Source organism: Pinus tabuliformis, chromosome 4_1 (assembly GCF_031772625.1).
Source record: "Pinus tabuliformis cultivar Carrire ecotype Pingquan chromosome 4_1, CPIR1, whole genome shotgun sequence".
NCBI classification, from domain to species: Eukaryota; Viridiplantae; Streptophyta; class Pinopsida; order Pinales; family Pinaceae; genus Pinus; species Pinus tabuliformis.
Genome location: NC_142303.1, coordinates 985910717 through 985923204, shown reverse-complemented (window position 1 = coordinate 985923204; position 12488 = coordinate 985910717).

The window sequence follows — 12488 nt, the reverse complement described above, 5'->3', positions numbered from 1 at the left end:
CAAATCATATATGTGTTTAATTGATATCCTTCCAACCTCAACACATAATTCTATAATATACCCTTCCAAATAGCCCATCCATACCTTCAAACAAAAATCATCAATATTAGAACTAGAAAATCATGATTTCCTTCAAGATGTCAAATTTGTGAGTCTAGCTCCCTCTGATGTCAACATTCCTCTGCATGTCTTGTCTTAATATAGTACAAGGGTTATTCTTCATGCTAGTTATTCGAATGTCATATCCAACAAAATCTTCATAGGTCCTTTAGAAAGTTCCATTCTTATCTTAGGTTCTTTAAGAACTATATTAGATGTTTGATCAATACCATGCTTCATTTGTGATGCTTCTACGTGTCGAATGACCATATGAAAGAGTTCTTATCCCAACCAATTCTTAATTAAGGTATACCATGCTCATATTTCCAAGTAAACTTTTGCATCCAACTCATCCTACAAAATATTTTACTAAAGACATGAATCTACCTTCTAATGAAGATATTCTATCTAAATCTATGCATACCTCTTCTTTTCATATATCCTTCTAGATGAATTTCTTCTGAATGAACTACTTCCTTTCTTGAAGATGAGAGTTTCTTCAATCATGCCTTGATGCTGCAAATTGACTACCTTTAAAATTCTATGATGCTTTCTTTCTTCTAGGTGGAATATAATTTTTCCATGTCACAAATAGTTATTTTATGTGATGAATAATCTTAACAAATATGGATCGAGGTGATCCCTTCCTGCTAAATGACTACTTCTATATGATGTCAAGTAGTAGCTTCATGAACTGTGATGTGCATATGTTGTAGAGTAGCTAAGTGGTCCAAATCCTTCTATCCTTATTATGCTAGATGGCTGGTTCCAATAACTGACTATGTAGACTCCTGCATGCTTCTTTTTAGGATGCCAAATCTTCTTTTGAAAAAGTAATTGTATAAGTTATTCTAAATTCCTTCCTATACTAAAAGAAAAATCATATTGTTAATAGATTGGAGATATTTAATAGTAAATATATTTAGGATCTTCATTTTTCGGCTTCTTTTCAAGTTCTTCATTTTCTTTGGTGATGTGAGCTTCATTCCTTTCCTTACTCTTATTATTCTTATTTTCTGGGATCCTTAGGACAATATATTTTATAGTGTCCATACTTATTGCATCCAAATCATTTCATGTTGGACATAAATTTTTTTCCACGTGGTTAATTTTTGTTACATTTATTATTCCTTTGACGAGGTTCAAACCTTTTAAACCTTCCATTCCTCTTCTTTGATCTAGCAATTATGGCTCAAACTTTTCATTAGGTTCAATTTCATCCTTCACCTTCAATATTGTTTCTTCTAAAACACATAGATACCATAGCTCATTGAAATTTGGAGTGTCCTTCCTAGAGTATATGCTTGACACAAAACTGCTCCATTCCAGGGGTAAAGCATTGAGTATACAAGTAGTCAATTCTAAATCTGAAGCAACTTCTCCAATTCCTTGTAGTTGATCCCTCAATTGTGAAACCTTCATAAGATATGAAACCAAGTCTTCATATTTTGATACCCTTGTCTTATATAGTCGATTCCTTAGAGATATTTTATGACCTGGAGTGCTGACTAGGTATAATTTTACTAAATTGTCATATATTGCTTTAGATTTTCCAAAATTGGTAATGAATGGAAAAAGATGATATTTGATGGATTCAATGATAATCATTTGAGCCTAAATTCTCCTTTAGCATATTTGTCCCATTCTTCAGTCTTATCCTTTACTGATTCTTTAAATTTTCCAAGAACATAGTCCATGACTTCATTCTTTACAAGTATTAAGTCTATTCTTCTCTTCCATGGTTTAAAATTTGATGACCCATCTAGCTTGTTGCCTTCTTTTCAAAATGAAGTAATTTGATTTGAAAATTGAGACACAGCGAATGCTATAGTACTTACTCATCAAATAAGTTTCCTTCTTGATGTTATTTCCTTTAAATTTCTTGATCCTACCAAGACTTTCCAAGAGACTTCAAAGATGTCATAGAATGATAACTTCAAAAATGGCTTCTAAAATAGTGGCTTCAAGTTGCTACAAAGATGATTGATATTGCTTCCAATGTAGATGATGCTCGCAGGATTGATGCTCCTTAAGTGATGTCTTCTTGTGGAGATGTATTTGTTGGGTATGTGTTATAGTATTTCCATGTTTGGCCCTAGAATAATTTTTCTGGGGTTTGAGGCAGCGCCCGAGAAAAATATTTTATGGGTGTTAGGCACGGGATCCCCCCAAGGCAAGTTTTGGGGCTTAAAGCCCAATTTTTGACTAAGTCTGACGTAATGACTCCACGATTTGTGGGCGCGAAGCGTGAAGTTGTAATTGAGTCATAGGGTTGTCTGCCCTTACTTTTGTAATGTAATGTCGACTTGAGAGTTCTACCCATGGTCCACAGACCATGGGATTGTATAAATAGAGCGAGGCTCGAAGTGTAAAGGGAGTTCAATAATCGATAGAAGGGATGAGGAAGCATTGAGTCTAAAGTGAAAAGTCGAGTCTTTGGGTCGTACAGTAGGAGAAGGCTCTGTAGCTAAGTGCACAGAGGCCTAGTAGTCCGCAACTGAGTGCGCAGACCCCTATAGCTGAGTGCGCAAGGAAGGTTGAGTCTGTAACCAGTTGAAGCATTAATAAAGAGAAGTTTTACATTATTTCTGTGTATCTTTTCCTGTTTTATGCATTGAAGTATATTGGGTATGAATTGCAAGTTTACTGTTTATTTGCTGCGCGAACTTATATGAATATGTTGAATAAGTGAATATAAGATAAAGTATCTGTTTACGTGAAGATAACTAACTATTATAAGAAGATAAGTAAGATCCACAGTGTAACTTGGGGAAATAACACAAATCGCTACTCTAGCAGCGCAAAAGCTCCTCAGCCCCTGGTTAGGGTTGCGTGAAGGCGAATATAATAGGGCGTGACCTCGCATGTAAAGAAAGTGCACGAAGTGACCTGTGCAAAGGTATTCACAATTGGACTAAATCAACCCCTCAGACATCTTAAGGGTGCAAAAACTTGGTTCCAGCATTCCCCCATATTGCTTCGGGTGAGACCTCAATCTGCACTCCACGGGCTGTTGCCGAAAGGGCCAGTAGTACTGGGATTGGTTTGGCTAAATAACTCTGAACCTGGGTCAGGCCCCCTCAAGCCAACAAATGGTTTCGTTGCTGGGACCAGAATCTACATAGAGATGTCTGATGTTGTATCATTGGAAGCCAAATAAGAAAGAAATTGAAGGTTGGTTGGATAGGAGAATTCACGAGTTCACGGCACAGGAGAACAGGAATCCGTGACTATCGAAGGAAGAGTGGTTATACTTCTACCTGTACATAGAGATCCATGAAATTTTCTTCGCATCTATCCCTACTGAGCTGTATGAGTGGATCGTGAAGCTAGCAGATAGTCAAGGAAGGTGGAAACTTGACAATCCTATTGTGTGGACCCCAGAGTTGGTGCACAGATTGGAAACATCAGAGGATAAGATCACGTGCGTTGTTGATCATTGGCTTGATCAGATTATAGGAGGATTCATTACTGAGTTTGCAGTAGACACGTTAGTTAGCTATAGCGAGGCTGAGTGATGCTTTCTCAAAAGACCGTGAGGTAAGTATGTAAAGTCTTTGAATATGTGGATTAAAATTTTATTGTGTGAAAAAAGGGTTATGCAATTACCTTGATGTCTAGAGCCATGTGAAGTGGAAAAGCCTACAGAAACGAAAGAAGCAAGGGACCAGAGAATAGCCCTTTGATTTCACCTCCGCGAGGGGATGAGGAAGAGCTCGCGAAGGTCTTTCCATGAAGTGCGATCAGTTTGATATGGTAGAAGATTCCGCGCATACCACCCTCACCCACACCACCACCAGCTTCACTGCCTTCACCTCCATCTTCGCCTGTACCACCTCTACCACCACCGCGAGTCAATATGGAAAGCGCGATAAAGTTGCCTATGTTCAAGGGAGTAGGAAACGAAGATCTGGACTAGTTTTGGTTCGTGATAAGAGCTGTATGGGAATCACAGGGAGTGACATATGATAATATAAAGAAAGTGATGCTGGTCAGCACTCTACAGGATCGTGTGCTGACCTGGTCTATTAAGAATTCCAACGACAATCCAAATGCAGGGATCACAGAAATCCAAGTTGTGCTCAACAGAGAATTTAGTAGGCCGAAGTCAGAGGTACAGTCAATCGTTGGATTCATAAAGATCACAATGATACCAGGTGAGACTCCTTGGGAGTTGGATTAGAGACTGAAGTGCACAATTCGCAAAGCTAATATGACTTTGGCAGATGGAAAGCACCATGAATGGTTTGTAGCATCGCTAATGCCGCATTTGAGGAATGCGCTGTCACAATGGAAGTTAACGACTCAGGCAGAAGTCCTAGAGATCGCAATGAGGCTGCATGAGACCCTGATATAGGATCCTAACTTGGGAGTTTAGCAGATCCACATGTAGTTGAAAACCCTATTCCTTGAAATGCAGAGTCTGAAACAGGATAGGACAGCTTGCCCAGAAGTGCGTGAAGAGGTATGGTGTGTTAAATGTAAGGGTCAGGGTCACGGCAAGGACCACTGCCCGGTGTTCGCAAATTACCTCGCAGGAGGAGGATCGATTCCATTAAGACCGGAGGCACAAGCAGGATCTAGCACGACACTTGCTTTGTGGTGCGAGATTTGTCAAATAGGAGGAAAACATGCTACAGACAACTGCCATTTGTTACAGAAGTACACACAGAATTCGCAACAGTTGTTCTATAATTTTTGTAGATCGGTTGGACACAATGAGTGCACCTATAGAAGCTATGAACTAATGATGGATAGAACTCCCACCTATAGACTTCAGGCTGAAATGTGGCCCCTTGACTAGAACGTAGGAGTGGCATGAACCAAATTTTAGGGGCATGGACAAGGCTAAGGTGGAGGAGGGCCTGGAAGAGGTCACAGACAGCTGATATGTTACAATTACAGAGGGCTAGGAAATGATGCCTGTGATTGTATGAATCCAACACATCCATCATGTCTTTATTGTACCTTGTTTGATCACTAGACGGAGGACTATCATATGCTGATAGCTAGGTTGCGTGACAAGGGAGCGCTCCAACCTCCCTGGACTTAGAACCTGTAGATGATGAGGTCTGAGCCGCGTGAGGAAGATCTAAATGTGAACATTGTGCTTCGAAGTGGAATTAGGATGGGAGATGATAATGGCAAACAACCTGTAGATAGTACTTGTGTTTGCAAGGCTCTGACGAAAGAATGTTGGGTCCCTATAATACTAGTGATTACCCCATTACTATTTTAGTTATACCCCTTATTTATATTGTTGTGCCCCTATTACCCCCATGTTGTTATTTCTATGCCCCATAGAATCCCTCTATTGTTATTTTTGTGGCTTTCTATTATTATTGTTAGGTCGGCTGGATTATATTGTGACTCCTTAGACTCCTATATATAGAAAGGAGGTTTTGTCATTTGAATCATCCAAGAATTGTTCATTTATTTAATGTAAAGGAGGTTTCCCCCTTGAAGAGGCTGAATTCTAAGGCGTTGATCTATCTTTTCTATCTTTTCTTGAGCTGGTTTCATAACATTTGGTATCAGAGCTTTGGATTCTAGGGTTTCGCTGCTCCAAACAGGTCATCGTGGAATTTTCACTATAACTTTTCTTCTGTGACGTTTCAGAAGTCGCAAAAAAACCCATTTGAGAATAAATCTCGTTGAACCTTGGGTCCAAATTTTAGAGCTTTTCGCATGATATTTTCAGAGATATGATCTGAGGAAGTTGGTCTTTTTGCAGACTCCTGAATTACATTCAAAACAGGTGACCTGGGGAAAATCGTCATAACTTTCTCTCTGGGGATCAGATTGAAATTTTGTAAGAAGGTACAGAAATAGGACGGATTGTAGTTTCTTATATGCATGTTTCAGATCCAAAGGTTGAAACAGTGACTCGTGGCACGTCGTACAATTTCGCTCTACTGAGCTAGTCTAGAAGCAAGTCACTGTGGGAGATTTCACATAACTCTTCCTTGGAGAATCCAATTTGGGTCAAACTTGTGGCATTGGAAAGAGGATGCAGAAGGCTACTACAGGTCTCAATTTTAGAACTAGATGATCCGAAATTACAAAGATACATCAGATTCAATATCAGGCTTCTACAAAGTGAAAAAAGGTGTGTAGTTTTTTTTAAATTTTTGTGTAAGCTTGGTTTAATGAAATTCAAAGGGTATAGTAAAGCATTATTATTGGTAACTGATGCCTCGAGTAAAGAAAATGAAAACAACTAGTAAGGAACCTGAAAGCTCTAGCATGACTCATGAAGAAGAGGAAGAAATGCTACATGATATATCAAAATTACAAGAACAAGAGCAACAAATGTCACGCTCACAAAAGCTAACAGAAGCTAAGATAAATGGGGTGGAATATAGAATAAATGGCATAGAATCTAAGATAAATGGCGTGGAATCTAAGATAAAGGGCATGGAAGCTAAGATGGATGATTCGAAGACAGATTTGAAGAGAGACATGGCAGATTTGAAGACAGATTTGACAAATTTTCTACAAGAAATACTTACTAATGGTGAAAAGGTCGTAAAGGAAACTCATGATGTGAACAAAAGTAATGTTAATCATGATTCCATAGACTCTAATGTTGGATCGAAGACCCACCATATTCCAAAAATCGATATGAGGAAGTTTGATGGCAAGGATCCCGCCACATGGATATTACAGATGGAGCAGTTCTTCGATCTCAATAATGTGCAAAACACACAAAAGGTACGTATGGCAACTGTATATTTGGAACCAAATCAGTTTGTATGGTATCAATGGCTTTGATCTTGTAAAAAATTTATCACTTGGGCAATTTTTACGGAAGAATTGATAGCACATTATGAAGATACAAAAAGCAACACTTTTTTTAGCCAATTGATAAGTCTCAAACAAAAGGGTTCAGTAATGGAGCACATTGAGGAGTTCCAAAAATTGAACATAAGGGTAAAAGATATTCCAGAGGAGCATAGGATTGATGTGTTCATAGGGTCTTTAAAGGATAATATCCAACATGATGTTCGCCTTTGGGAACCTGATTCCTTAGAGAAGGCATTCAGGTTAGCAAGAAAAATGGAAAGCAAAATTATGGCAACCAGGAAGCATACCACTCACAACTATAAAGACGGAAGTGTTGTTTCCCCTAGTCTTCCACAACCTATAAGGTTGACACCACAACAATTGGAAGAAAAAAGAGCAAAAGGGCTTTGTTACAGTTGTGATAGCAAATACATTAAAGGTCATAAGTGCGCTGAGAAGAAATTATTCTACACAGATTGTGAAGAGGAAGAAGAAAAGGAGCAAGAAAGGTCAAAAGAAGAAGATATACTCTAGGAACAAAGCCTAGATGAAGAAAAAATAAATCTGACCATATCTTGTAATGCATTGGTGGGAATTACCACTCCTCAAACCATCAAGATAGAAGGACAAATCAAGAAGAAAAAGGTAATAGTGTTGATTGATTCAGGAAGCACCCAAAATTTTATTCATTGTAGGGTAGCAAAAGAATTGAATTGCTTCCTATATCTAGCACCAGAGTGTCAAGTGATGATTTCAAATGGAGGAACAATAAATTGCTCTTGAAGGTGCCATAATATCAAGCTATCCATGGGAGAATATGTATTGACTAGCCCAATGCTTTCCATTCCAATGGGAGGTGATGATGTTGTACTAGGAGTCTAATGGCTACAATCCTTGGGTACAATAGCTTTTAATTTTCAAGAACTTTTCATCAAATTTTCTACGGAAGGAAAGGAAGTTGAATTAAGGGGTATTGCAGGGAAACCAGGAAAGATAATCAGCGCTAATGGTATGACAAAGCTTCTAAAAAAGGAGCAAAGAGGTGTAATGGCACAATTATGTTCGCTAGATGTTTCCACATCGGAATCATCTATTTCTCCAGATCTCCAAAAAGTCTTGGACAATCATTCCAAGGTATTTGAGACTCCCAAAGGTCTCCCACCTATGCGTGATCATGATCATGCTATTCCTCTGATTCCAGGAAGTGTTCCTCCAAACATCAGGCCGTACAGATATCCCTATGTCTAAAAAAGTGAAATTGAACGTATGGTTGCAGAAATGCTAGAGGCCGGTATAATTCAACCAAGTCAAAGTTCTTTCTCTGCTCCAATAGTATTGGTGCACAAGAAGGATGGATCATGGCGCTGTGTCCGGATTATAGGGAGCTCAACAAGCTCACTATTAAAGATAAGTTCCCCATTCCTGTCATTGATGAATTACTAGATGAATTGCATGGATCAATTTACTTCACCAAGTTGGATCTTCGTTCGGGATATCATCAAATCAGAATGAAGATTGAAGATATTCCGAAAACGGCATTTAGAACTCATGAGGGCCATTATGAATTTTTGGTCATGCCTTTTGGCCTTACCAATGCACCTTCAACATTTCAAGGTTTGACGAATTCAATTTTCAAACCATTCCTTAGAAAATTTGTGTTAGTATTTTTTGATGATTTACTAATCTACAACAAGTCTTGGAAGGATCATGTTGAACACGTTGACAAGGTGCTACAACTATTGGAGGAGAAACAATTATATGCAAAAAGATCCAAATGTTTCGTTGGAGTCCAGGAGGTGGAATATTTGGGTCATATTGTATCTCATGACGGAGTTAAGGTAGACCCTAGCAAAATTAAAGCCATTAAGGAATGGAAAATCCCCACATCCATAAAGCATCTACGAGGATTTCTTGGGTTGACAGGGTATTATCGCAAATTTGTTAAGAATTATGGGAGAATAGCAGCACCTCTAACAACATTATTGAAGAAAGATGCATTTTCATGGACTCCGGAAGCAACAAAGGCCTTTGAATATCTTAAAGAGGCAATGTGCCAAGCACCGGTCTTAGCTACACCGGACTTCACAAAAACCTTTATTGTGGAATGTGATGCTTCAGGAAATGGAATTGGTGCTGTTCTAATGCAAGATGAAAGACCTATTGCTTTTGAAAGTCGTCCAATCAAGGGAAAGTTTTTAAGCAAAGCTATTTATGAGAAGGAAATGTTGGCAATACTCCATGCACTTAAGAAATGGCGACCCTACCTAATGGGAAGACACTTCAAGGTAAAAACAGATCATGATAGCCTTAAATACTTCTTAGAACAAAGATTATCCTCTGAAGAGCAACAAAAGTGGGTCACAAAGATGTTGGGTTATGACTTTGAAATCATCTACAAAAAAGGGAAGCAAAATGGGGTGGCAGATGCACTCTCAAGAAAGGATGAGGATGTGGAAGCATTGTTGTGCGCCATTTCTATTATCCAACCAGACTGGATAAACGAAGCAAGGGAGGAAAGGAAGAATGATGAAGAAGTGTGGGCACTTATTCGAAAGCTACAACAAGATTCCAGTACGTCTAATATTTTTAGCTGGAAAAATGATTCGTTATGGTACAAAGATCGCTTATACCTCTGTAAGAATTCCCAGCTAAAACAAAAGATTCTTATGGAATTGCACACTTCTCCCTTAGGAGGGCACTCAGGATTTTTAAAAACTTACCACAGGGTTAAGAAGGAATTTTTTTGGGATGGCCTTAAATTAGATATTCAAAAGTTTGTGGTAGAATGTTTGGTTTGCCAACAAAATAAAGTTGAAACAATTAAGACACCGGGTCTATTACAACCTTTATCCATTCCAAGCCAACGTTGGGAGGAGGTTTCAATGGATTTTATCATAGGTTTACCCAAGTTTGAGGTAAAGAGTGTAATCATGGTGGTAGTTGACAGACTTACCAAGTATGCACACTTTTGTGCATTATCACATCCATTTAAAGCCAGTACAGTTTCTACTGCATTTATGGAAACAATTCAAAAGCTACATGGAAACCCAAAGATTATTGTAAGTGACAGAGATCCCATTTTCACTGGAAATTTTTGGACAGAATTATTTTCTTGTCTTGGTACTCAGTTAGCTCATAGCTCATCTTATCATCCTCAATCTAATGGGCAAACTGAGATAGTAAACAAATGTTTGGAAGGATATCTTTGTTTCTTTGTATCTGATAAATAGACACAATGGGTCAAATGTTCGCCTCTGGCTGAATGGTGGTATAACACTTCCTTCCATACAGCAACAAAAATGACCCCATTTATGGAACTTTATGGGTATCAAACACCATCCATCACATCATATTTAAGAGAAAATTCTAAGGTTCAGGCAGTGGAACATCACATCGAACATCAACAACGAGTCCTCCAACTCTTAAAGGATAACCTCGTGTTGGCACAAAATAGAATGAAACAACAGGTAGATCAACATCGTAGTGAAATAAGTTTTGATGTAGGTGATTGGGTATTCCTACGGCTACAACCATATAAGCAAATGTCCCTAAAGAAAGCTAAGAAGGATAATAAATTATCACCAAAGTATTATGGTCCGTACAAGGTGTTGCAAAAGATTGGTACTATGGCATATAAATTGGAGCTTCCTGCAGCTTCTCGATTGCACCCAGTTTTCCATGTTTCATGTTTAAAGAAGGTTATAGGTGACAAGCTCCCAGTTCAAACAATATTGCCAGAACTTGATGAGGAAGGAAAAGTTATATTGGAACCAGAAGTAGTCACAGAAACAAGAACTCGACAGCTACGAAATCGATCAATTTCAAAGTATCTTATCAAGTGGAAGAACTTATCTGCTGAAGATTCCACATGGGAGGATGAGAATTTTATGCAGAAGTATCCTGAACTACTCAAGCGTTGAGGACAACACTTTTTTGAAGGAGGGGGGCATGTTGAGTCCTTATAATACTAGTGATTACCCCATTACTATTGTAGTTATACCCCTTATTTATATTGTTGTGCCCCTATTACCCCCATGTTGTTATTTCTGTGCCCCATAGAACCCCTCTATTGTTATTTTTGTGGCTTTCTATTATTATTGTTAGGTCGATTGGATTATATTGTGACTCCTTAGACTCCTATATATAGAAAGGAGGTTTTGTCATTTGAATCATCCAAGAATTTTTCATTTATGTAATGTAAAGGAGGTTGCCCCCTCAAAGAGGCTGAATTCTAAGGCGTTGATCTATCTTTTCTATCTTTTCTTGAGCTGGTTTCATAACAAAGAACCAAAATTTGATTTAGAGCACACTAAGGAAACCTTCATGGAAGCTAAGAAGAGCTTCGTTGATGCCTCCACTTTAGGAAGCAAGGATAGATCGGAGCCAGAAATGGACCCATATATGCTTACAACGTTCCTAGAAACATGCATGAAGCTACAGTGCGACAGTAAGGTTGTAAAGGGATTGTAGGTACTCATTAACAGATGCACTGAGATTGCGCTAGGGGAGTTGTGCACAGTTTGGAAGATTGGAAAGCATGCGACAAGGACGGGAAGAGAAATGAGGTTGACCACGCAGATTGGAGAATATGAGATGGACCAAGTAATTCTGGATTTAGGATCAGATGTGAACGTTCTGCCAAAGCAGACATGGGAGCGCATGGGAAGGCCTACGCTGCAATGGTCTCCTATCTAGTTGCAAATGGTGAACCAGTAAAAGATAATACCTATGGGGAGATTGTAGGGAATCACCGTGGATATTGAAGGGGCAAGCGCACTAGCAGACTTTGAAGTGATAGAGATTGTTGATGACAACAATCCCTACCCTGTGCTCTTAGGAATCAATTGGGCCACTGACATGAACAGGGTGATTAATCTGAAGAAGTGCAAGATGATTTTTGAGAAAAAGTCTCTGCGCGTAGTCGTACCTTTGGACCTTGCAGAAGGATTGTGCTACACAGAGCCGATGCGTGACTATGAAAGAGACAATGATTTGGACTGCATCTACAAGATAACCACGCGAGAGAAATACTGGGTAAATCCCACCATGGATGGATGAATCTCATGGGAGCGTAAAATCTCCTATACGTCGGATTCAAATGAAGAGATAGAGCAATGACAAAACTAGTTACACGAGGTAACCACACTAAACTGTAACATGATGACAAGATCGCTGCGCTGCATATCGACAGAAGTGAGAGATTTTCCTCCTTATGATGGATTAGGTGAGGTATATGTTTTCTTGGACAGATTTGAAAGGGAGGTGCCAGAAAAGCAATTTTTATAGGCTTTGAAGTGGGTACTCCACGCTACGCCCACGAGGTGGTGGGGTATGCACAAAGGAAACTATGAGGATTGGCGCGAATGCAGGAGGATGATGTGCATGCGTTTTGGGAAGCCTAAGATGTGATTAATAGAAAAATAAAATGGATGGGATGGTCTGTGCGTGAATTTGTCCAGGTGGGTACAGGCATATGGTAAACAACTTGTGTGGATGCACATGGACTTAGCATTGGGGAACATGGTCAATGAGCATGTGTTGGTGAGGCAATTGCACGAACAGTCCCTGAAGTTGGAACAATAGAGTGTGGAAAGAATGAGTGT